At 35.8% G+C, this 24,307-nt stretch overlaps 1 long non-coding RNA gene across 9 annotated transcripts in view; it reads right to left on the minus strand.

Annotated features, from left to right (window-relative positions):
• Positions 1 to 760: 760 nt before the first annotated feature.
• Positions 761 to 24,307, minus strand: part of LOC149079867 (uncharacterized) — a 29,301-nt gene continuing 5,754 nt past the window's right edge. For 5 of the 9 annotated variants that reach the window (XR_016193688.1, XR_016193696.1, XR_016193689.1 and 2 more), the window contains exons 4-6: positions 21,943 to 22,029; positions 16,449 to 16,591; positions 761 to 1,757 (exon numbers count right to left, since the gene is read on the minus strand). This is a non-coding gene — a long non-coding RNA (uncharacterized LOC149079867). Of the gene's footprint in view, positions 1,758 to 11,026; positions 11,563 to 16,448; positions 16,592 to 21,942; positions 22,030 to 24,307 lie in introns of all 9 variants that reach the window. The other 4 variants (XR_016193691.1, XR_016193694.1, XR_016193695.1 and 1 more) reach the window with 3 other exon arrangements.

Consider the following 24,307-nt stretch of genomic DNA (forward strand, 5'->3'; position numbering starts at 1 on the left):
GGCCGATTTTCCAATTCCGACAGTCAATGATCCATACACTCGCGCAGGAAAGCACAGTAGGGGCTGACAGGGCTCCAGCTCGGGGCCCCGAGATAATTCTTGATTTATTTTTTCACACAATACAAAGGCTCGCGCAAAAAACTGGCCTGTGCGCGCCGAGAATCTCAACTTACGGGCCCTGCTGCAGGATGTGGGAGGGGGCATGGACCAACCAAGGCCCTTTCGGAGGATGGATTTCACATATTCCTATTCACGTATTTCGAAGTCAGACATTATACGCGTTATTTGCTCTATGGTTGGCCTAGTTCGCAAGCTTGTCACCGTATTCCAGCGGTTCTCAAACTTGTCATTACCAAAGGATGTTTAGAGCTGTCGCGAATTCGATTACCACCACTTATAGAAGGCGGTCCTCGCACGAAGCTCGTGACGTCACTAAAGTCGTCCACTTCACCCGTAGCCATTGGGCAGGTGTATGCGAAATTTTTTTTTTTTGCAGTATATCCAATGACTATAGGTGAAATGGACGACTTCAGTGACATCACGAGCTTCGTGCGGAGGCTTTCTGCTATAGAACGTGTTGCCTATAGCCATTGGATATACCACAAAAAAGGGTAAGGATGGCGGATGTGTCGGACTGCTATATCCAATGGCTATAGGTGAGATGGCCTTCTTTAGTGTCGCAAAAGCTTCGAGCGGAGGCCTTATAAAGATGTTGGTTCAATGCCCGGTTCGACCTTGTCAGAAACTTTCCTGACACACATAAACTATATGATTTGATGCAGTTGAATATTAAAAGGTTATATGGAGACACACGTTAGATTTTATTTTCATACTTAAGACACAAATAAAAAGTTTAAATCAATGTTATTGCATAAATATCCAATTCAAAGGTAAATCATTTAATATTTAATTTTCTTAGCTTCATATCTATAAGTGAAGAGTTCGATTCAATTTCTAAAATTGTTGCGGCAGAAACAGCATTAAATTTCCGCATTTATACTGTAAAATCGGCAATTTTAACGTTATTTCTGAGGGTGTCACCTCATGCTTGTCCCTCAAAGTGATGCTGATAATGATTATGGTCTATGTGAAAAGCCTCATAGATATGCTGATAAAATTTGCTAGAAAAAATATTCAAAAAAATCAATATAATATAAAAATTAAAATATCAAAAAATTAAATACGTTAAATTGGGCTTCGAAATACGGGATATCGCTAATTATCTTCAAAAATGATGCTAGAAGCAAGCAAAGTTGCCAGCTCGGGCTAAATTCAGAGAAAAGTTGCCAATCAAAGGAAATGAAGCGCCACTTCAAATTGCAGTGAATTAAAGAAAAAATATGACAAATATTCTTATTTGTAATCGTAAATTACCATAATGTAATTTCTGAGTTGGGAAGATAATTTTAATCGTTGATTTGAAGAATAAAAGTCAAGTTGGCTTCGTTGAAAATATGCGAAAAGCCGACACATTTTTACAAAATATTTAGTCGGGACCACTCAGCTATAAGTAAACTGGAGTGAAGACTCCCTATAAAATAACACACAGGTGCGCGAGCCGACGCAGAGGAATACAAAAGTGGGCGTGACGGAGCAAAAAAATAGGCAAAACATTGCTTATTTCAGCATGTAAACAATCGGGGAAACTTCCATCTTCAGTATTTTTTTCAGTTGTTTTCATATTATTTCATTAGTATAGTTGTTCATCTGCACGTACACAAATGGTGACATCGTGTTCTGCCTATAATTGCACCAACCTGTGGGAAAAATTGAAAGAAGATGGAAATAAACTTCGGTTTGTCATAGGTAAGTACACGTAGTTTTATATTAAATGATGCATTGATTTTTATACTACAATTGTAAAATTAAATACACATGTATAGTTCTCATTTCACATTCAATTTCTGTTTGATATTAAATATTAAAAATTTCTGTTAAATATTAAAAGCGAAATATGCAAAATCAAATGTATCATAATGATCAAAGTGTTATAATTATGTTTATAATATCTAATTACATTACCAATATATTATAATTATCAAACAATTATCACATTGTTAAGCTACTATTACGAACAATGATTGATTGCTTCTATTGCTTTCTTGAAGTCTGGTTAGTGAATACACCTTTTTTTTTTAAATAAAGGTCTCTTCGAAACCCAGAAGATCTTAAACAATTCGTGGAAGCTGTGAAAAGAAAGTCTTGGCATCTAAAGCATTTGTTCTCTTTGTGCTGAGCATTTCACAGCTGACATCTACAAGTCCTCAATGCTATTTGAAGGATGATGCTGTTCCAGTTTTGCATTGTAAATCATTTCATAGCAAACATAAGTGCTCTTGTGAATTGCGATTTTAATATTCCAAATTATGCTCTGTCGACCTGTTTGTAAATTGTTTATTTAAAAACTTGTATGTGTACAATGTTGTATATATAATGTTTGAAAAAAAAAATATTAAAAAATCTCTAACTCTTTTTTTTCTCTCTAATTTTCATCTCATTTCTTGAATTGAAAGTTGTTTTTTCAGCAGTTAATTCGCGGAAATATTCACTGCTACGAACTTTCGAAGTGGAAGCTTGCAATAAAATGCTAAATATTAGATATGTTTTTTATAAAAAAAAATAGTTCTTAAGTTTTTGAAAAAATGGTATTTTTCTTGTACGAAAGTGAGTATTCATTTTTATAAAAAAAAAATTTAAGATAAAGAATGCATAATTATTGGCCGAAAAGTGAAAAAAAGTAATTTACAGGTCTTGTATTTGGAATTGTCCCATTGCATTAACACGGTCAGGAAATGTTTTGCCTATCTCGCTCCAAAAGGGTGTGACGCGGTCGCGTAGTCCTCACTCCACTTTCCTTACAGCTCAGTGGTCGGGACAGACAAAGAAACTGTATAGAACATAGTCCGAGATCCTACTATTTTTTTATCAGCAATGCTGCGCATGCGCACTATTTAGTACATTGCTTTCATAACCACGTGCGTTTTTCTGACGACTGTTGGTTGCCACCCACATATTTTTTGGCGACGTTTAACAATAGATTCACTTAATTCTACATTAACGTATCCTCTTTGAACTTATCAGTTTTGCCATGTTTCTGGCTGTGGTGAAAACAGTCGATATTTTCAGGTCCGGGGGCCCCCTTTATCGGCCCGAGGAGCGAAGCAACGTCTCTTCGTAGCAAGGGGGCCGAGTGGCGACGCCGTTTACGGGCCCTAGGTCCACGCCTAACAGAGTTCGGCCTACGGGTGTATTTACTAATAAAATGTGATCAGGAACTTTTTTTTTTTTAGTTGCGGTATTATATTATCATATTATATATTATCATTATTGTGATCATTGTCTGGTATTATATTACTATTAAATTATATATCATGGTAATATTATCGCGTGCGCAGTCATGACAAAATAAAAGCGAAATCGCTAATGAACCCTGGTGTTTGGCGATAATTAACAGCTGGAGGCACAGTTTAAACCCGGGAAAAAGTAGCCCCTCCCATATTGCGTATGAGTGAAAGCCTGGATCAAAAGTACTATTTCTGCGACTGAAATTTCTGCGATTTGTGAAAAACTGGGACTGTCCCGGCAAATATGGGACATATGGTCATATTACTCAGAGAATTTTTTTTTCGGGAAATGTTGAACCTGCCACCCTGGTTATAATATAGTTTCACTATATATTGATAAGGCCGGGATTACACTATAAAAGTTTGGTAAAAGTGCCTTTATAAAACATGAAAAACACAATCAATAAACTGATCAGTTGCATTTGCTCGAATGTAATCGATCAGCTTATTGGTTGTGTTTTTCAAGTTTTATAAAAGCACTTTTACTAAACTTTTACAGTGTAATTCCGGTATAATGCCGATATTACACTATAAAATTTTGATGAAACATCTTTTACAAAACTTCAAAAAAAAAGCAAGCAATAATTGGTGGTTTACATTCGCTTGCGTGTAACCGGTACGCTCAATGGTTGCATTTTCAAGTTTTGCAAAAGACCTTTTATCAAAATTTTATAATGTAATCCCGGCCTAACAAAATATTTTTTTCATCCAACTCAAATGGGCTAGAGCGGTGCACGGGATCCGTGTGCGCTCGAAAAAAATAAAAACATTAAATTTGAAAGGTAAAACTTTGATGAATAAATAGGGTGACCATACGTCCCGTATTTCCCGGGACAGTCCCGGTATTTTCTCTTTTTTTGGCCGTCCCGACTTTTTGGCAAAAGTGTCCCGGTTTTTCCCGTATTTCACACGACGCCTACTTGAATTTTTATTCTTTACAAATACAAATACAAATACAACGCCACAACAGGCAAATTGCCCAACGAGGTGGCTGCCTTAAGAACATCATGGATCCCCTAGCCCCTACCTACTACTGCTACACCCCACATGCATCCCCCCCCCCGCGGAACCCCCAACGAATCGGTACATGCGGGAATGTACGTGTAGTGCAACCTGACGTAAAGTTTGTTTCTGTGTAATGCTTGTTATGTGTAGTGCTGTCATCTGCCCCCAGTTTTACTAACTATGAGTGAAGTGTTATGATTGAATGATTTATCGTTGTAGGACTGTTGCTCTCCGTGGCGAGACTTTTTAACGGGGAGATCGGCTCGCATTAAAAAGTCTCGCGATTGTCAGTCGCGAAAAGTCAGTCGAAGATTGAAATTATTTTTCAACTCACAAATTATTTTATGATAGTTACAACTATATATGGGAATAATCTCCCACATTCGCCTTGGTAAACGTTTTTTTTTTTCGTGGAATACATTTTGATCCACTGCAATTTGCAGTAATGCAACATTTCCCGCCATTGTGATTTTCCCGTAATTTCAACAATATTTGGCAACTTTGTTTGGTTTTGGCATCGTTTTTGGCGATAATTGGCGATGTCCCGTATTTTCCCGTATTTGGAATCCTAATGTCCCGTATTTCTCTCGAGGAAATATGGTCAGCCTAATTATGACGTCTATTCGAAAAGCCTCATTCAAAAAACAAAAAGTTGGGAACTGCTGGGCTAGAGAAAAGTAAAGAATAAAAGAAATCACTTTCCTTCACCGATCATCATCATCGTCTGTGTGTTGTGGTTACTGAAAAGGGTCGAGAACAGCATATTATTTCGTTCTTCCACATGGATAGACCAAAAGAAGTCAGCTTCGGTCCAAAACCGAAGAGAACCAAATTCCGACATCTGTACGGTGTACAGCATCTGATGAGTATTATTCGCAAACCGCGTGACTTTTGAAGCTGTCGAAAATGAAGGGGCTAGTTCATCGAGCGATTCATCCGCGCCAAGTATGCCAGCAAGCTTAATGGATGAGGAGGATGAAGAAGTTGTGATTAAACCCACAGGATTGAATGCAACCCAAGCAATCTTGAATCTGGCAGATGCTTGGTTCAAGGACTACAATGATGCAACGGAAGAAACTGGTTTGTTGTCCAGCGAAGAAGAAAGAGGTTCATTGTCCAGTGAAGAAACCAGTTCCTCATCCAGCGAAGAACATGGAGATGACCACCACCACATCTTACAAGATGGAGGTGGCACCATAGCCACAAAGAAAATTTTGTTACCCAGCAGTCTGGGAAGTGAGAACAGTGCCAAGAATACCCCTCCGGATGAGTGTGCCAAGAATATCCCTCCGGATGAGTGTGCCAAGAACACCCCTCCGGATGACAGTGGCAAGGATTCCTCTCCAGAGGACAGTGCCGAGGATTCCTTTCCGGACAGCGCCAAAGATATGCCTCCTGAAGGTTATGAAGCAACCTCTCCACAAGGTGTTGCAGCTGTAGAGCCACCTCTTCAAAATATTGAGTACATCTATCCAGCCATCTTAAGCCTTAGTGGGAACATGCAGATGGAGTGCTATAGAGTCTGCCACATCATGGATGCAATCACATCATCGTTTGATCTTGATGTAGGACAAGGGGGCCATCGACCTAAACATCACTGGAGTCGAAGCAGCAGCTGTTGTAATTAGTTATGTAAAGAAGTGGTGCCATAACTTTGAACTCATGTATAATTTTGTTGCAGGGAAAAAACCCATGCGCACTCCATTATAGTGGTATTAAAAGCGCACAAGTGCATGCATAATCTTTGTGGTGCTTGATCTTCGTGGTTCAAAATCTCCATGGTTCGACACCTGTGTGATTGATAAGGGGCTATTCCAGTATTACGTAAGCAGATTTTCAGTCATTTGTGATCCCCTCTCCCCCCCCCCCCCCTTGTCAGCAAAATTTTGTCAGCAGCTCAGAATATTTCATATCTTCAAAAAGGAGTGGTTGATGACGTAAGCAACCTTCAAACCCCCCCCCCCCCCTCTTGTCAGTAAATTCAATCCCCCTTTCCCGCCTCGATGCTGATGTAATACTTAAATGACCCCTAATGTAACATATGCGATCAATATCTCTGTGGCTCAATCTAAGTCGTTATCATAAACACGATATCCGTTTCTTTCTCTGGAATATCCTAACATAATTCTACGGCTGCCTGATGGATCTAGCTCTGCACGGAACATTTTCGGGGAGTGGAACTATGTGATGCATCCAAAAACACGATGACTAACATCCGGTTTTACACCGAAGAAAATTTCATACACCGTTTTCCCTTTGCGCTGTGTAAAATTCGTCACATAATTGCTGCACGTAATAGCTTCTGTCACATTGCAAATTATTGCTAACACTAATATTTAGACCTTTAACTAAATTATTTTCAATCATCTGATTCACATACTCAGAATTTAAATGTGATAGCCTTTTATGCCATAGTTCGCTCAAACTTAAATCTGGCAGTGCTTCATTTACCTGCACTAAATTTGACAATTTAGTATTTGTGATTAATTTGAACAGTTAATATGGTTTTGCCGTTTTTACAAATATGCATTTCATTGCATCCTGAACGAATGTTGTAACCCCTCTTCATAAGAGTTGGAAGTGATAAATCTAATGATGATTATATCTAAGATTTGGTACATACAAAACATTATACATTGTGGGAATTATGTTAGGATATTCCAGAGAAAGAAACTGATATCGTGTTTATGATATTGACAAGAAAATAAGTTGTGGAATCAGGATCTGTTAAATTCAATGAATCTATCATGAGAAGTAAACTTTTGGATCACAAAATTGAACAGTCACTTGTGTGGGACATAGTTTGATTTATGAAAATAATGAGCACACAATCGATTCCAATGATGATCGAGCAAAATCTACACAGAAACCGGGTAGACCATTGGGTTCTACGAAAGAAAAATTTACAGAAGCAAACAACAGAGCGTGAATACTCAAGGATGAACCACGACCCCATATAGTACATCAATATTAATGTAATAATAATAGTAAATAACCATTGATACTGTTCTGAATGACTTCAGTTTCTTTCCTTGAATTTTTTTCAAACAATAGTGCAGTGAATCTCACTTTTTTTACCCGTGGTATCCCTTTCCCTAATCAATGCATATGCGAGGGTCGCACAAAGGTTAGGGGCACACAGTTTGAGAACCAATGTATTCCAGTCAATTTTCAATACATGGTATACCTTGTTGTGGTCTGTCTTGCTTTAATCCTGGAAAATAGCATCAAATCGGGTCAAGTAGTCGATATCACCAACAGGTTTGAATCTGGAATCATATGGTTTTTTTCTCTCGTGATAACTATTAAATTATTTGATTTGTAATATGCCATAATTAAGTCTGAAAAACCAGCTTGCGTGAGGCAAGTATCTCTTTTGGTGGAGTTGTCCAAGATATGGGTGGGGTTGCCAAGTTATCTGCTGTTGTGGCGCAGTGGTAATATGCTTGTCTTCCACTATGAAGGTTACAGTCAAATTCCATGGGTTCGAATCCAGCTAAAAGATCAGATAAAGTTCTTTACCTATTGAGTCTGGGGTGACTACCGATAGATGGCATCTTCATTTCCCACCCAACTCCACTAGTTGGAAATTGCCTTATCATATGACTGAAGTTGGTGTGTGGTAAAGTAGATTAAGCATCTGCGAAGCCAAGACAAATCCCGGACTTTGCTATTAAAAAGTGGGACAACAAGGAATCCATTAATAAAATCTGGTACGTTTTCAAAACCTCATTTGGCGGGCATTACAGCTTAAAACTGTCAAATTACAATGTGATATGGAAATATTATCACTACTTTTACACAGCAATGCCAAAACAAGTAAAGCATCATCAGGGTTGGGCTATGATTGCACACAGGGCCGCAACTAGATGCTTGGTCAGTTGGGCCAAGTATTATTTTGCTACACAATTTGTAAATATCGGAGCGTACAACTCTAGTGTCAACAACGTCACATGCGGTGTACCTCAGGGTTCTTGCCTTGGATCACTTTTATTTCTGGTCTATGTCAATGATACAGCTATAAAATATTCAGAAATTGCGAAGTGTTTATGTATGCAGATGACACGGCCCTTTTAAATTCAGGAAAACAGATTCCTCAAATCATAGATGAAATCAACTATGATATGAACTTATTAAGCACTTGGCTATCAGTGAATAAGCTACAACTCAATACTTCTAAATCAGTTTGGATACTTTTCAGACCTTGGCAAAAGCCGTTGGACACTGTGCCATTGCCAATAAAATTCAAACAGGATGAGTTAAAGCTTGTCGATTCGGTTAAATACCTCGGAGTTTTAACTGATGAGCATCTTTCATGGTCTAACCATATTCTAGAAGTCAGCAAATCGTTAAACTCCTATATATACATATTTTTGAAAGCAAGGTATTTCGTACCCTCTTATGTAATGCGCATGTTATATTTTTCACTTTTTTTCTCTAAATTAACTTATTGCCTGGAAGTATGGTCATCTGCCACTCAAACATCTCTACAACCCCTGATAATTGCTCAAAAGAAAATATTGAGGGTAATGAGCTTTGCCTCATTTAATGAGCACACAGCTCCACTTTTTAAACTATGGCGAATTCTTCCGTTAGATAGTTTGATAAAATATCGATTAGCTATTATAATGTATGAATCACTACATAAACTAATACATATTCCCTCTTTTCCTATCCCTGCACACGGATATCCAACAAGATTCCCTTCTAGAAATTGTATCCCGACCCCTACGGCGAGAACTAATTTCAACAATACGGTTTTCTTCCGGGGTATTCACATTTGGAATTCTCTGCCATTGAGTGTTCGAAATAAATCCTTAGCATTGTTCAAAATGATGGTATTTAACCATCTTCTGGTTGAAAATCCCTTTGAATGAACAGTGTGCACGTGCTCGTCTGTACATATGTACAAATTCACTTGTTATCACTGTTGTGATAAGAGGTTTTCTTTTCCTTCAGCCCCCTCCACTCTCCAAAAACTATTTTCTTTAAATCCTATCTTTGTAAATGTTTCTCTCTTTATATATACATTCTGGTTTTTTTCCCTCCAATACTTGGCAAAAGCAACTTTCCTTCTGTTTCATTACATTAACTGTGGTTAGTTAAGTACTGCAATAGTAATGTCACATTAACAAATTAATGAATGGGAAGACAATAAATGAAATTTAAACAAATATTATGCAATAAAAAATTTAATTTAACCTGATATAAAATTTTCTATATCAAATAAATAATTCGACAGGTAAATTTAAGTGTTAACAATAATTTGATTTGGTTATGTGGATAGTTAACATCAAGTGTATATTCTATTTATTTTAATTTTTATTTTTGTCTAGCTTTTTCCTCTCCCTTCTATATTATTAAAAATTTGCCATTGAATTAAAGTGAAAAAAAAACCATAGCACAAAATTATCTTATATCAGTTTTTGGTTACCATAATTCACTTCCTAATTTAATTAATAAATATATTTACACCTGTTGGGCCGATATACTTTGTTCTTTTTATCTTTCTTTCAGGTCTAAAGAAACAAGATATACGTATATCACAAGAACAGAGATGGCATAGGGTCGAGAGCATTTTACTAGCTTTTAGCTACTGCTCGCTTCCCTGTCCCAGCTTTCTTCATCACATTATGAATTAACTGTTCGGCCGTATTCATTCAAACTTTTTTCTTTCTCTGCATTTTTTTTTCAAATATTGTAATATATGTAATTTAATTGTAAATTCTAATTTGTTTAGTATTATCGTAATTGACTGGAAACAAATAAATTATGTTATGTTATATATAAGGAAATATATTACTTCACCACACACCAACTCTAGCCATATCCCTATAGTGCAATTTACTGCTGTTAATGAGTTAGGTTGGAAACAAAGATGCATCTATCAGTAGTGGCTGCAAGCTCATCAGGAAAGATATCTTGTTATCTATACTCTTCTCCTGGTTCGAACTGGGGACACAGCGGCAACCTTTGCAATGGTAGAAGGGTATCTTACCACCATGCCACTCGGGCGCTGGCAGTAATATACTGACACATCATACCTCCAAGATAAAATCATGATGCACGGATCCAGAACAATGTGTCGGGAGGGACGAATTGTGCAAATTCTTTGAATCAAATATTTTACAGGACATAAATTTTCCCATATTATTCTGCTCTTGGGAGGGGCAATCATTCCTATTTCTCCCACTGGATCTGCCCAGAGTGAAGGCGGGCATCTGCAGGTGAAGCTGATGCAGATAACTTTAGCTTCGAATTGAGCAGAGGAAGGGCAGATCCGGTGTTGAAGAAGTGACTTATTATGTAGATGCAATGGACCATCACAGATTTTACAAGATCGACAATAACCTGTCATTTCTACTCACAAATCAAATCTCCTCAGAAAAAATCCACATCAGGCCCCAAAGAGACACAGACTCAACGGAACAAATAGTCAGGGTAGCAACTAGAGAGGAGCAGGCGAGTCTTGTACCCTAGGAGCTGGGCTAGAAGAAGCGCCGAATTAACATTAGAAAGACAGATCACTGGAGTATACCTAGAAAGTCAGGATGGGGTCAAAATGACCTGCCATAGTTTTAAATCATGGTACATCATTTTTGAAACATAGTTATAACAGATAAATACAAATACAACGCCACAACAGGCAAAATGCCCAACGAGGTGAAACCACTGACCTGTTGATATATTTTGTTTTAATCAAGCACTCAAAGAATTCTGTACAAATCGTCTCTCTTGATGCACATTTGCTGCACACTGGTTTTTTGCATTGCATACAAGATTGAAGTGTTTTATTGCCTTTGCGGTTCCTTCTTACTTGCCATTTGTCGTTTTTTGTCTCAATCAATAGGTGTTTTGCAAATTATCACATTTTGAATAATAGTTTTCAAGTTTGGTTTTTCACCAGCGATAGATAGAGTACTACTGGGCAATAAGATAGAAATCATTTGACTCTTACATTGTTTCTGTGGCATCAACAAGGTTTATTTTCTCACAATTTCACGTTTCTTGTTTCTCAATAGCATTCTATTTCATACCAACTGATGCACCATTGGAGAAATAGATGTTTTTTAATTTAAATCTTCATCATGAGAATGGCTACTTGCTTCTCCACAGTTCGGCATAGGGTAGATCTCATGCTCTTCTGCACTTTCATCATCACTGCGTCCAGTTTCTCTCATGTATAATCTTTGCAACTCCAGGAGTATTTCTCCTAAAGTAAATATAAGTTTCCTCACCATTTCTAAACTGTTTGAAATGATCACATACACTCAAATTTTCCACGTTCCAGGACAAACAATTTATCAGATAATATGAAAGAATGCTTAACAAAAACCAAAAATTACACACCTGCTGACGGACACTTGTAGATAAGAATGATGGGGAAATGAAGGTTGCACGGGAAGTCAAATGGAAAAAAACTTTCAGAAAGATTATATCCTACTTAGCTGTGATGATGACAGTAGTATTTACTGCATAAAGTGATAGGATATAAGGAAGGGTCACAATGACCCCCTTCCGTCTTACTAGGTATATCCGCTCGTATCTTCGTTGTTAAAAAAGATAACGAAAAAGGCTTTGGCATACAATAAGAACATGCTAATTCAGGAAAGTCAAGAAATTCCAGGTGGTTCGGTTTATTCTTAGCAGAGATATGTAAGCTTAAACAGCGTGTAGGGTCACAAAGACCCCCCACCTGTCTTTCTAGTGTTAATCTCCTTTAACTGCTCCTTCTGCATCATACAAGGGTGTCAAAATGGGTACTTGCCCTGGCTGACAAAGTGTCCAGTAGCGGCCTTTGTATATGGTCAAAGCAGATAAAAGTTATCTTGTTGATTTTGGATGTCAAAAGGCTGAATTGATGATGGCGGTTGGAAAAATTTTGTCTCCTCCTCTCCCTCCCCCCTTCAAAAATATTTTTGTGATTTAACCCACCGGCTGCAACGATTTACGTCATGCTTGTGATGCCATTTCAGGGATTAAAAACGAAAGCAACTGTCATTTTTTCCCCGCACAAGTAACTTCTTTGGGGAATAAATTTTTTCCCCAAAAGTAGAGATTTTTTTTACCATCACTGGCAAAATATCCAGAATTTTTCCAGTGATCTTTTCTGGAACTTTTCAGGGGTCTGGGAGATGAAGTAGAAATTCTGGAGCCTTCCAGAAAAATCCGGGAGACTTGGCAGCTATGCCATATTATTTGACTCTTGGAAGGAGTCATCACCCCTACCAGGATCCGAGCTTGGAGTAGAATGTTCAGTTCAATTGAAGCAAGTCAAATGGTTGAATTTGATGTTGTCAGCATTGATATGAGCAATGGCAAAATTGAGCCAATCATGATAAGAGATCTCCTGTAGTTATATTCTCTTCTGTGGTCATATAACGTAGTCTAGCATGATGATGATTCAAAACACAGCATGAAAGAAAAATAATGCTTAGGTGTGATTTCCCCACCCACTCTCAATAGCTGACCATGTTTTCGCCAATGAATCATTTCAGGAAGTGATTGCTAAACAATAGGGTATGGGGGTGCACAACCTGCAGCCGCCAAGAAGTTTTGTCTGGCTTGAGATAGGTGTTTCTCTAGAAAAGTATTGATATGCATGTCACTATAAAAGCCTAGACTGACCATATTTCATTCATAAAAATGAGGGATACATACAAGATATTGCCAATTACCACAAAAAAAATTGTCAGCATCCAAGTAAAGTTACCATTTATAGCCAAAAAAATTGTCAAAGGCATGTTAAGTTGCTAATTACAGCCAAAAAGTTGCCAATTACAAAATTCGGAAGTATTTCTTAACATTTTCAATGTATCATTTCACATGTAGATGTGTAACATATCTATGTTACTGACAGAGTAGCCATTTTTAGTTTCAAACTAGTTAAATTTATTGAATACTTACCTTTTTGCTTTTTTTGAGATCGATCTCAATCATGTTTCTGCAATCACAGCTGGTTCTCATGCTGTTGCCAGATTTGAGATAAGATTGTTCAACTGTGTTATGTGTTGTGCAAACTTAGGAGTTATTTCTTGAATCTGATTGGATACGGTGACCATGCATGGTTGGGGAAGTTTCCTATAATTTACCATTTATCTTCTCACCCTCATTTCTTTGTTTTCGCAGTGGGAATTAAATCACAATAAAAGTGCACTGTGCATCGCCGCATTTATCATGATATTTTATCCTGAAGGATGAACAGTGATGTTGTGGCCACCTTTCAACCACTGTCTCCCCGGTTCTGCAGTGATTATCATGTCAGTGTTGTATTTCATTGCCATTTTACCAATCTCTTCAGGAATGAAGACTGTCGTGCCTATGACGAGATGTGATGACCGCTTGAAACCATACTTGCACTAATCAGATTCCTATAATGTAGATCTGTGTGAATTTTAGGTGTCTCTGGAAAGGTGTCGAGAATGGTGACAATTTTGTGTGGATGTAACAGACTTTCTAGTCATGCTGATATTTTTCCGATCACCACATTGGTGAAACCGATTTCAGTAATGTGACTGATATTTTACTTAAATCTTACTAATGTAAACATTTTTTGTATCATGATTATCATTTCCGGAAATTATCAATCGACTGTTACTGTAATTAAAATAAATTTAATGTAATAAATATTCAGATAAAAAAAATTCAGTGTTATTCCTCATTGTTGTCTGCCGAAAACTTATTTGGGAAAACAAAAAACATACTCGCACAGTATGTCTTTTGTATTAATGAGGAAACAAAAATATTGTATAATTATTTTTTAGAAGTTAAATGTTCAATAAACAAAACTAGATTAAAACTAAAAACCGCTTTTCTGCCAGGCCGTAACGTAGATATGTTACAGATGGTGAACCTTCTTTCATGCTTCGCATATATGTAATTAGCCGTTTTTAGTTGATTGTTCACAGTTTTAAAGTCTGCATGTCTCCTCATGTTTTTATATATACATACACATTAAAAACCCCTCTTAACGGACACCCCTCTTTAATGACCACTACCACTAATCCACACATGCACCTTGTCCATTGTGGAACTTCTAACCAATTGGTACATGTTGAAATGCGTGTGTCCATGCTGTGAAGCTTGTTTTATGTGTAATGTTTGTTATGCGTAGTGCTGCCTCTGCCATCAATTTTTCTAACTATGCATGAAGTGTAATGATTAAATAGTATACTGTTGTAGGCGTGTTGCTTTGATGGAGAGATTTTTTAACGGAGGAGATCGGCTTGCATTTTTACCTCAAAGTTGGGAACCACAGAAAACCAACTTCAGCCAAACAACACTGTGGCAACCTGGGCCCTCGCAATGAGAGCCCTGGACTTTCATCGCAAGGACCCAGTCCATCACTATAACCACTCGACCACCACAGTGGTCTCTCTTTAATGGCCAAATAATAATTTCCCCTTGTATAATAAATTTATGCCTTTTAAACCCCTGATAAATGGTTAGCTGTCTTTACGGACAAATGATTTTGTCCCGAAATTCAATCTGTTGACCATTCTCTTGTTATCCAGGCTACGCAAAATCAATTTGGGTATCACCATGTAAAGAGGGCTTAAGTCTCGGTAAAAGTGGGGGGGGAAGAGATTATTTTGGACAGTTTGCTTATTTTAACTTCAAAGAAATCCAGCTGGGAGTCATTCTTACTCTATATTTCTCATAATCATAACAAGTCTCTGAAATATCGACCGTCATCACTAAATACAGTGAATCCCACTCAGAGAACATTCAGCCTGCAATTCAGTAACTACACAAAGAAAATTTTAGGTGCTAATACCAATTTTTTAGGCACGATGGCAACCTGGGATTTGTCCAGCCCTGGATTGCATATCACTCAAGTGACCAGTGTAACAATTATGCGTGCCTTAAACAGTCCACAGCAAATGTACAGATAACTTTTAAGCAAGCCGCAAAACAGTTCCAGATCATTCAAGCAGTCTGTGGCACATTTACAGATCACTTAAGTGGATCAAAACAAGTTCACTTAAGTGGAAAACCAACTTCAGCCGACCACCACTGCGGCGGAGATGGGGTTTGAATCCGGATCCTAGCGATGTGAGTCTGTCACTATGACCACCACAGTGGCTACCAACATTTACAGATCACTTAAGTGATCCACAGCCCATTTCCAGATCATTTAAGGCAGTATTCACCAACATAGTTTAAACTATAGTCACAATTTTTGGATAAGAGATCAACATATATTGTTAAAAAACCTTAATCTAACCAATCAGCGTCGATCTTATAAAATCTGTTGGTGAATACTGCCCTTAAGTGACCCACAACACGTTTTCATACCAATGAAGTAACGCACTTTCCAAAAGGTTGATCACCCTTGGTTTAACACACTTATGTAAAAAAATATTTTGTCTTATTAGATGGCGTGTACAAAAATACGAATACAGACAACATTTTTTTTTTTCTACAAAAATTTGACCCAACGCCTTCCTTTTTCAAGATTCCATTATTGGTGAATGAAATTTGCAGACTTTACAATGATATTTGTTCTCAAAGCAGTGAAATTTGCATCTGCAAAATATGACTAATTTTGGTAAAAATTACGGGTTCAGGAAATTTCTTAATATTTTCGTAGCCTTATTTTTTTTTTCAAGTTTACCTTTCTTTCTTTCAATCCATGCACAACTCCAGCCTATTGCTATGGGCAATTAACTACATAGTGAGTTGTGCTGGAAGTGTGAGAGTGTGTGTACCTAACAGTCTTTGAGTGTGTATAGTGTTGTCTGATTTTTTTAGTGCTGCCACCTATATTTCAGAAGTGAAGTGTAATGGTTGAGTAGTTGTACCATTGTAGGCCTGTTGCTGTCTAGGGCGAGATTTAGTTCAAGTTTACCTGATAATGTTTCAGTAAACTTTTCAAAATGAAAAATATGTTATAAGTCAGGGATTGACAAGTCATCAAAAACAGATCCAGGCACCGACCCATATCTTTTACAGAAATTCCAAAAAAATTTGGTTTGTTCTTAGATGGAAATTTAATAGTCACGCATAGAAAATTCCGGGCACCAATACCAGCTTAGTCATCATGGTGACCTGGAGTATGAGATTTGTCAGGCCCTATTATAAGTAACATAAACTTACTTCACTTTTTTCTCAAGAGCTTTTGAACGAAGATCCCCTTGACCTTTATAGAAGCCAAATAGAGCATTGTGAAGTTGAGGTCATCCCCTCAAGTATCAAATGTAACCTGCGTCCATTTCTTCTTCCAGCACAGTTTTTGCAACCTGATAATTAAATTACATATTTTAAAACACTAATAATCTCACGTTCATATAAAAACTTTTTTTTGAAAAAAACCATTGAAAGAAGAATTAATGGCATCAAATGTAATTGACATATGAATATCAGTACAGATACATTCTAAAATGATATAAATTAGGACTGGTCCTATTAATCAGGTCAGTTAATCGATCAATTGTTAATCACAGTTAAAAAGTTTAGTTGAGTTAATCGACTCGATCAATGATTAAAATTTTTATTGAAAGTTTGTGAATTAACTTGATTTTTTTGAAAAAACAGATTATATGGCATGTAAATCCTGTTCTACACAGAACATTTTGTATAAGTCACTATATTTAATAATATTTGAATCAATATTTTGATAAAATTAGATTCAACCAAATCTGATGATTTCAGTTTCAAATTAAGTTTAGTGAGAGTTTTAGAAGACGATCAAAATTTATTGTCTCCACTATATAAACCGTGATTTTTCGCATTTCTCTTGGAAGTATCAGCTCATCTCCTCATGAATACCATTCAAGAAAAGTTTCTGGAAAAACAAGCACCAGTACAATCAAAAGTAGTTTTGAAATCAGTGAATAATAACCGAAACTAACAGATTTTTTTAAAAAAACGGCAAGATCAAGGTGAAGAAATTACAAGTTTTGGCAATTATGTTCAGCATAATAAATTGATTGAAGTGGACAGCTTAATTTTTTAACCTATTCCTATATTTTTTTGCATCTACCGAACCGGTGGGTGTGAAATGAATGAAATATATCTTTATAGCATTTATAATGCTAAATACAAAAAATATTCAATCAAAATCTGATTAATCGATTAACATTTTTTGATTAAGCAGTTTAAAATCTTAATCAATTCCCAGCTCTAATTTAAATTGATTTGCGCACACACAAACTCGAGAATGAACCATAAAAATCAAAGTTCACAGAAATTTTTTTTTCAAGATTTTAACTTCTGTCAACCACCAAACATGTTTTCTAGCAAGTCTTGTAAAGAAAATTAATCTAAAATAATCTTTCATTGCCATACAAACATTCAGGGAAAACTATGGTCAATTCCCGATAAGACGAACTCCAATAACTCCCATATCTGTTTCAGTCAGTTTTCAATGAGAACTTTATCTGTATCTTAACATTAAATTTTTCCATTTACTCAAGATCTTTTGTGTTTAATGCATTTTCATCATGCCTAACAACAGGCTTTTGTCAGGAAGGTAGTGGACTTGGTTTTATCACTGTTCCCCATGAATCTGCACAACTCCAATCCTATATAATGTTTTTACGTTATGTTTTTTTCTCATTTTTAAATTTTTTTATATCTAACACTGTCACTCCTCCTACTTTGGTGTTGTCCTCCTTTGTCTCTTCCTGTAATTCTGGCACTGCCTAAAGTTGAGGGCTCAGAGTAGAAGTTACAGAATTTTTACCTACAACTGTACAGATATTCAAGCATTACTTTTTATTCACAATTTGAAATAAAGATGGCAGCGCCAAGTTCAAGCATAAGATACGCAAATAGACGGTTAGGTATATTAGGTATAGACATATGTACACACTTTTGACACAACTCGCCTCTGAAAGGAGGTAACAAGGTAGTAAATTGCTTGATGATGGTAGACCAGAGTTTTGCTGGGTTTAAAAGGACCAATTACACACACTATGATATTTTATTAAACATGTTAAAAGTTCCAGTGCAAAACTGATTTAATGTGCAGTAACATTGTAATTAAGCATGAGAAACAATCAACGAGATCGCAGGAACTAGACATCTGTGTGTGTGCTTTATTAGAAGCGTTTTTCAAATATTTCTCCATCTGGTAGTTTTTTGAAAATTTGTAAAAAATCTCTGCCAAATAGTTTCTCCAAATATTTTTTTAAAAGAAACTAAACACCAGATTCCTTCAAGTGAAAAGTTTTTCAAAATTAAATTTTTTTTTTTTAATAGCATTTTGCCAGAAAATCTAGGAGATCCAGAAATTTGGCATGCAATATTTCGCCCTGGTATGTTTCTTCCCCAGGTAAATTTTGTTCCAGACATTTTGCCTGCCCTGTATCAGTGACCAAGTGATTGGTTGTATGCTTGATAGTATAAGTGGGTGAATGACTATGATTGAGTAAGCAAATAAGTGTGCGATTGAATGTACGAGAGAGTGATCAAGTGAGTGATTGTATAAGTGTGAGTGACACTGGTAAAATGAATGATGAAATGAGTGATGAAACATGCCAAGGGCAAAATGCTAGTCAAAATTTCTATAAACCAGAATTTAACATGTAGAAATAGAATTTAGAATTTACATGCATGTGTGTGCGTGTCAACCTTGGGCCTAAGCCTCTCCGTAGTGGCAATGTTCAGAGACAAAATAGTGGGAAGATTCCCTCCCCACAATTTTTTCCTCTTAAGAGAGAGATTTTAAAAGTTCAAAACAATTTTCTTCAACTTGACCATATCAGGCATTTACCCAACTCTTTGAACTTTTTATGAAATGGTGTTTCTATGCCAAACAAGGCTGGGGATACTGGCTTTCTATATATTTTTCTGTCGAAATTTCTTCCAAATGAATCGCGTAACGTGAAACAAAACGGCTCGCTTTCTTCTTTTGGACCACTCTTGGAATCCTTAATTGATATTTTTGCAAATAACTTTACCCAAAAAATTGTGCTCAGCAATTCTATAACCCTTTCTATAGATATCTTGATCTCTCCTCCTGCCCAGAGCCATACCTCAATAATTCTAACAACAAAACATACACATTAGCTCTTTTACAGACTCATTGTAATTTTGTTTTGCGTGTTGCAGCCATTTAAATTACCACTGCCTTCTCTGCGACAGGCGATGCACCAGACTTTCCCTTTTTTTTTTTTGTACTTGCCCGATGCTAATTTCCATATACCCGATCATCTTTTTGATATCGATCACCCCCTCTCTTTCTGATTTAATCAGTTTTTTGAATACAAAGCCAGATCAGGTCTGGAATTTTGTCAAATCTACAAAAACTTGTATTTGTAACATGCCCGCGCAAAATATGCTTATTTTATACTTTGAATTTTGTGCCTAGATGTTCTCATATGCACACCAGTGTCTATTTAACATGTACGTATCTCAATTCACCCCCCCCCCCTTTTTTTTTTAATTTTTTGTTCGGTGTAACTGTGTTTACATGTGGGCTTCAGTCTCAAGCTAATAAATTTATATATATAAAATTGGTTTTCTGTGTGTATGTTCTCTATAAAAATCTACAATTTTAGATCGATCGTCGTCAAATTTTGCATATATACCAAATGGGACCCGATGTGAACGATAGGCTACTTTAAACTTTTGTCAGAGCAGGGCAAGTGCCCCAAATGGGCAAAAAACTCGGGCAACAATGGTTTTTGGCCTTCAACAATCACTTTCCGAACGTTTACTTTGGTTACCATGGTTCCCTAGCAATGCGTTTCAGATGTGTGTTTTATGCCTTTACAATGGTTTGCCACTTCTCTAATCCTGTTAGCATATGTATAATAGTTTATACCTTTATAATGGTTGGCCACATTTTCAATACTCCCAGTAATGAGGCATTTTCAATAGTTGCCATAATCATCATCTGCATTGCTTTGACGGTCAGGAAAAGGGCGATCTCCATAGAAATCAGCGTTAAAATTGCCGATCTTACTGTAAAAATGCGGAACTTTAGTGGGGGTCAAAAAGATAATTTTAAAAATTGTATTGAATTCTCGATTTTTGAGATATTGAGTTCGCTTAGAGATATACAAAGCCCAGGAGATTAAATATGAATTAATTAGTCGGACCTATACTTTTGAGTTGGATATTCATGCAATAACATTGATTTCAACTTTTTATTTATATCTTCTCAAGCATGAAAATTAAGTTCTCCGTATTGTCTTTTATATTCAACTGCACAAATTCATACAGTTCATCATAATTTAAAATTAATTATGGTTCCGTAAAAAAGTACATCGAAAAAATTCCACAGCTTTAATGAAGCATTTTTTTGAAAGCTGAAATAGGCAGATGGATAAGTTGAAGTTGGGAGGGGGTCGAAATACTTAGCACCCCTTAAAAAAGGGAAAAAAATATAGTCATTTCTAGGTTTCTTTAAATCTAGATCTTTTTTATTTCATGAGTCATGCAGGAAGTCGCCATATTGGTTAACTTAGACACGGTTTGTATGCCTCTCAAAGAAAGAGGGAGATATCACATGATCCAAAAAGCCTCATTAAAGAAAACCTGGGCAGTGCCAAGTATTATAGCTGTGCCCGAGTGGCATGGTGGTAAGATGCCCGTCTACCATCGTGTAGGTTGTTGTCAGGGTCCCGGGTTCGAACCCAAGGCAGAAAATAGATAAGTTATTTTCCCTAACGAACTCGAGGCGACCACCGATAGACAGCACCTTCACTTCCAACCCATCTCGCTAATGGCAGTAAATTGCAATATAGCGATATGGCCAGAGTTGGTGTTTGGTGAAGTAGTAGGTATTATAGCTAGTTAATAAATAAAATAGAAGTGGTCAATGGGGCTCAGAGTTAAACAGGGACAGAAATATAGAATGGAGGCTTTCATCTATTCTGAAATATTTTCCATTAATTGTGAAAAAGTTTTTGATTATATAATTAAAGATTGAATCAATTAATTCTGTGATGAATTTTAATCTGGAATGACTCAAAATGATTTTTTACTTACTTCAGTGATTCTGAAAAATTAATTCTCCTGAATATATCTTTGAATCATTTCTTTCAATAATTATGAAATTATTCTCTTATTGTGTAATAATTCCAACCAGAAATCCCGAAATTATTTCTAACTGATTTATGTGTCTTTTTCACTAATTCTGTAATTATTTGTTTCAAAAATTCTCAAACTATTTTCATCAATTCTGAAATTATTTCTCAATTCCGAAATTATTCCTTTCAAAAAGCTTTAAGGACCAAATGAAGCCTGTGGGTCATGCATTGAAGACCCCTGCTTTAGGCACAGGCAGATTCATTTGTTTACCATCTGTGCGCGGGCTATACAAAATTTCACAGCCTTGTTCCCACATTAGTTCAATTTTCTTGAAAATTGATCATTCAAATTTGCCGGCCCTTTCAGCATGCCGCCCTGGGCAGCAGACATTGCAAGATATTTCTTCTGATTGATTATGAAAGGATATCAAAGCGAGCAACAAGTTCTACTTCTCAGTCATCTGATGTTGTGAAACTTTTTTAAACGTTTTCATGCTTTGCTGATATTTTGCAGCAATATAGTTATTCCAATCACTATAGCATCATGCATAATAAATTCATTTTCCAGTTATCAAAATATCATAGCAACTTTTGTTGTAAATTGAACATACATATTGAATTACCTCCTCCTCACCATGGCCTGCCGCTGTGTCTCAAGGAAGATATAAGCAGGTGGTCCAAGAAAACCTGAGCCATTGCTGGAAAAATATGTATTAAATTATCACACATGTTCATATAATCCATAATTTCATTTCATTTAACACACATAAGTAATATATCTTTAACTGTTATCTACATCAGGGCTTGACAAATTGAAAAAAAAAATTTGGTGCCAGCAGAATTTCTTAGGAGCCAAGTATAAGCCCTTGCACAAGAAAAATGATCTTAAATAAAGTTTCTTTGACTCCTGGGGCTTATTATCCCCTATCCCATCTCAAATGATGCGCTGTCAATTACGCACAATTCTTAAGCTTCAATTTAACAACGGCATACAAAAAATTTTAGATCACAACACAGATTTTCTAGTTGGCATGACGACCTGGCAGCCAGGATTTGTCAAGCAATAATCTACATTTATTTACAGTAAGCAATTTTCAGTGTCCGGTACCAAATCTAAGTGTTATTATAATCAATTTTCCCACTGTTATATGAAAGTGTTCTCTTCGGAATTGCTTCCTATATTACAAAGGTCTTCAACCTTTCTTCGGCATGGTAGACAAAACTGAAGGCCAAACTTCTCATGAAGCCTGCGGGCCACCAACTTGTGTAATTTAGCGACATCTCCATTAAAGGAGCCAATGGGGTCCTGAGTTAAACGGGGACAAAAATAATCGAAGAATTACTTTTTCTTAAATTACTTCTTTTATTATCAATTTTGATTAAATTAATTCTGAGATTAATTTTATAATCTGAATTTAATAATTGAAATGATTCCTTGGCAATTTATATATTGGAATCATTTCTTTCAATAACTATACAATTATTTTATTAATTATGCAATTATTCTTTTATTGATTACGAAATAATTTCTATCAGGAAAATACAAAATTATTGATTTATAAATTATTTTTTTCACTAATTCTGAAACTATATGTGACAAAAATTATTTCTTTCAGTGATTCTGATTTTCATAAATTCTGAAATTATTTCATTTATTTTACATAGAATTATTAGTTTCATTTATTCTAGAATTATTTGTTTCATGAAATTATTAATTCATTCCGAAATTATTAATTTAATCATTTGATGAATCTTCGAACTGTATTCTTCTCAATATACCTTGAAATCATTGCTTTCAATAATCATGCAATAACTCTCATTAATTTTTTAATAGTTAATTTTTTTCACTAATTGACACATGTTCGAATATAACCAATATGCTTTTTGGTTGCATTTTTCAAGTTTTATAAAAGACCTTTTCTAACTTTTATAGTATAAGATAAGTGAGAGTTGACTGTTTTTATCATAATTAATAGAGCTCAGATTTTTAAGATGTGAAAAAACCTAAAAATATGACTTTAAAATTTGAAAATATGACTATACTTTTCCCATTATTTCATCTCTTCTTTTTCAGTTATTGAAATAACTGAATAAATAAAATTATTTATTCAGTTATTTCTTTTACCTTAATAATCAAAGAAATATTTTAAAAAAATCGCTCCCCAAATTCAAATGAAAATCTTGTCTACCTTATGTATAATTGTTATATCAACTGTTATACAGCGGCTTTATAATTAAAGCTCTACTTTGAAATGGAAAACTACTGAGCAAAATGTCATTAAACTTGGTAATAATTTACAGGGTCATGGAATTTAATTTTCCGCAAAGAAAAAAAGTTAAAAAACTTACCACCAGTAGGGAATGACACTGTATGCAATATTGTTAAGACAAAGACATGGGTTTAAAATGTTTTTAATCATTTCTAAAGCATGTTCAATGTGACATCCACCATTTTCTGAAAGCAGGTTGAATCTTATTACTGCATTCTCAACAGTAGCGCTTAGCATATCAGGAGGAATGTTATGAACATGTCGGTGTATCAGTGCCATTACAATTATATATAATCCCACACACAGTTTCGTTTTAGAAACTATTAAAAACATTTCAAACCAATGGCTTCATGTCTTATTTCGTTTAACAATATTGCATACAGCGCTATCCCTCACTAGTGGCGACTTTTTAAACTTTTTTTGCAAAAAATTGAATCCCATGTGACCTCCCGTAAACTATTACCAAGTTTGATAACATTTTGTCCAGTAGTTTTCCATTTCAAAGTGGAGCTTTAATTATAAAGACCCTGTATATAACCTATGTATTATAGCTGTACTTTAATCAGCACATTTTATAATCTCACTGAATTTTATGAGATGCAGCTACAAATATTTAAAGAAACTGCTATTTTAAACTAAAAACTGATGTTTAGTTTCTTTTAAAAAAATATTTGGAGAAACTACTTGGCAGAGATTTTTTACAAAT

This window comes from Pholcus phalangioides, unplaced genomic scaffold (genome assembly GCF_987345545.1).
Source record: "Pholcus phalangioides strain wild (caught in Gottingen) unplaced genomic scaffold, Ppha-v1.0 ptg000012l_1, whole genome shotgun sequence".
In the NCBI taxonomy this organism is placed as follows: domain Eukaryota; kingdom Metazoa; phylum Arthropoda; class Arachnida; order Araneae; family Pholcidae; genus Pholcus; species Pholcus phalangioides.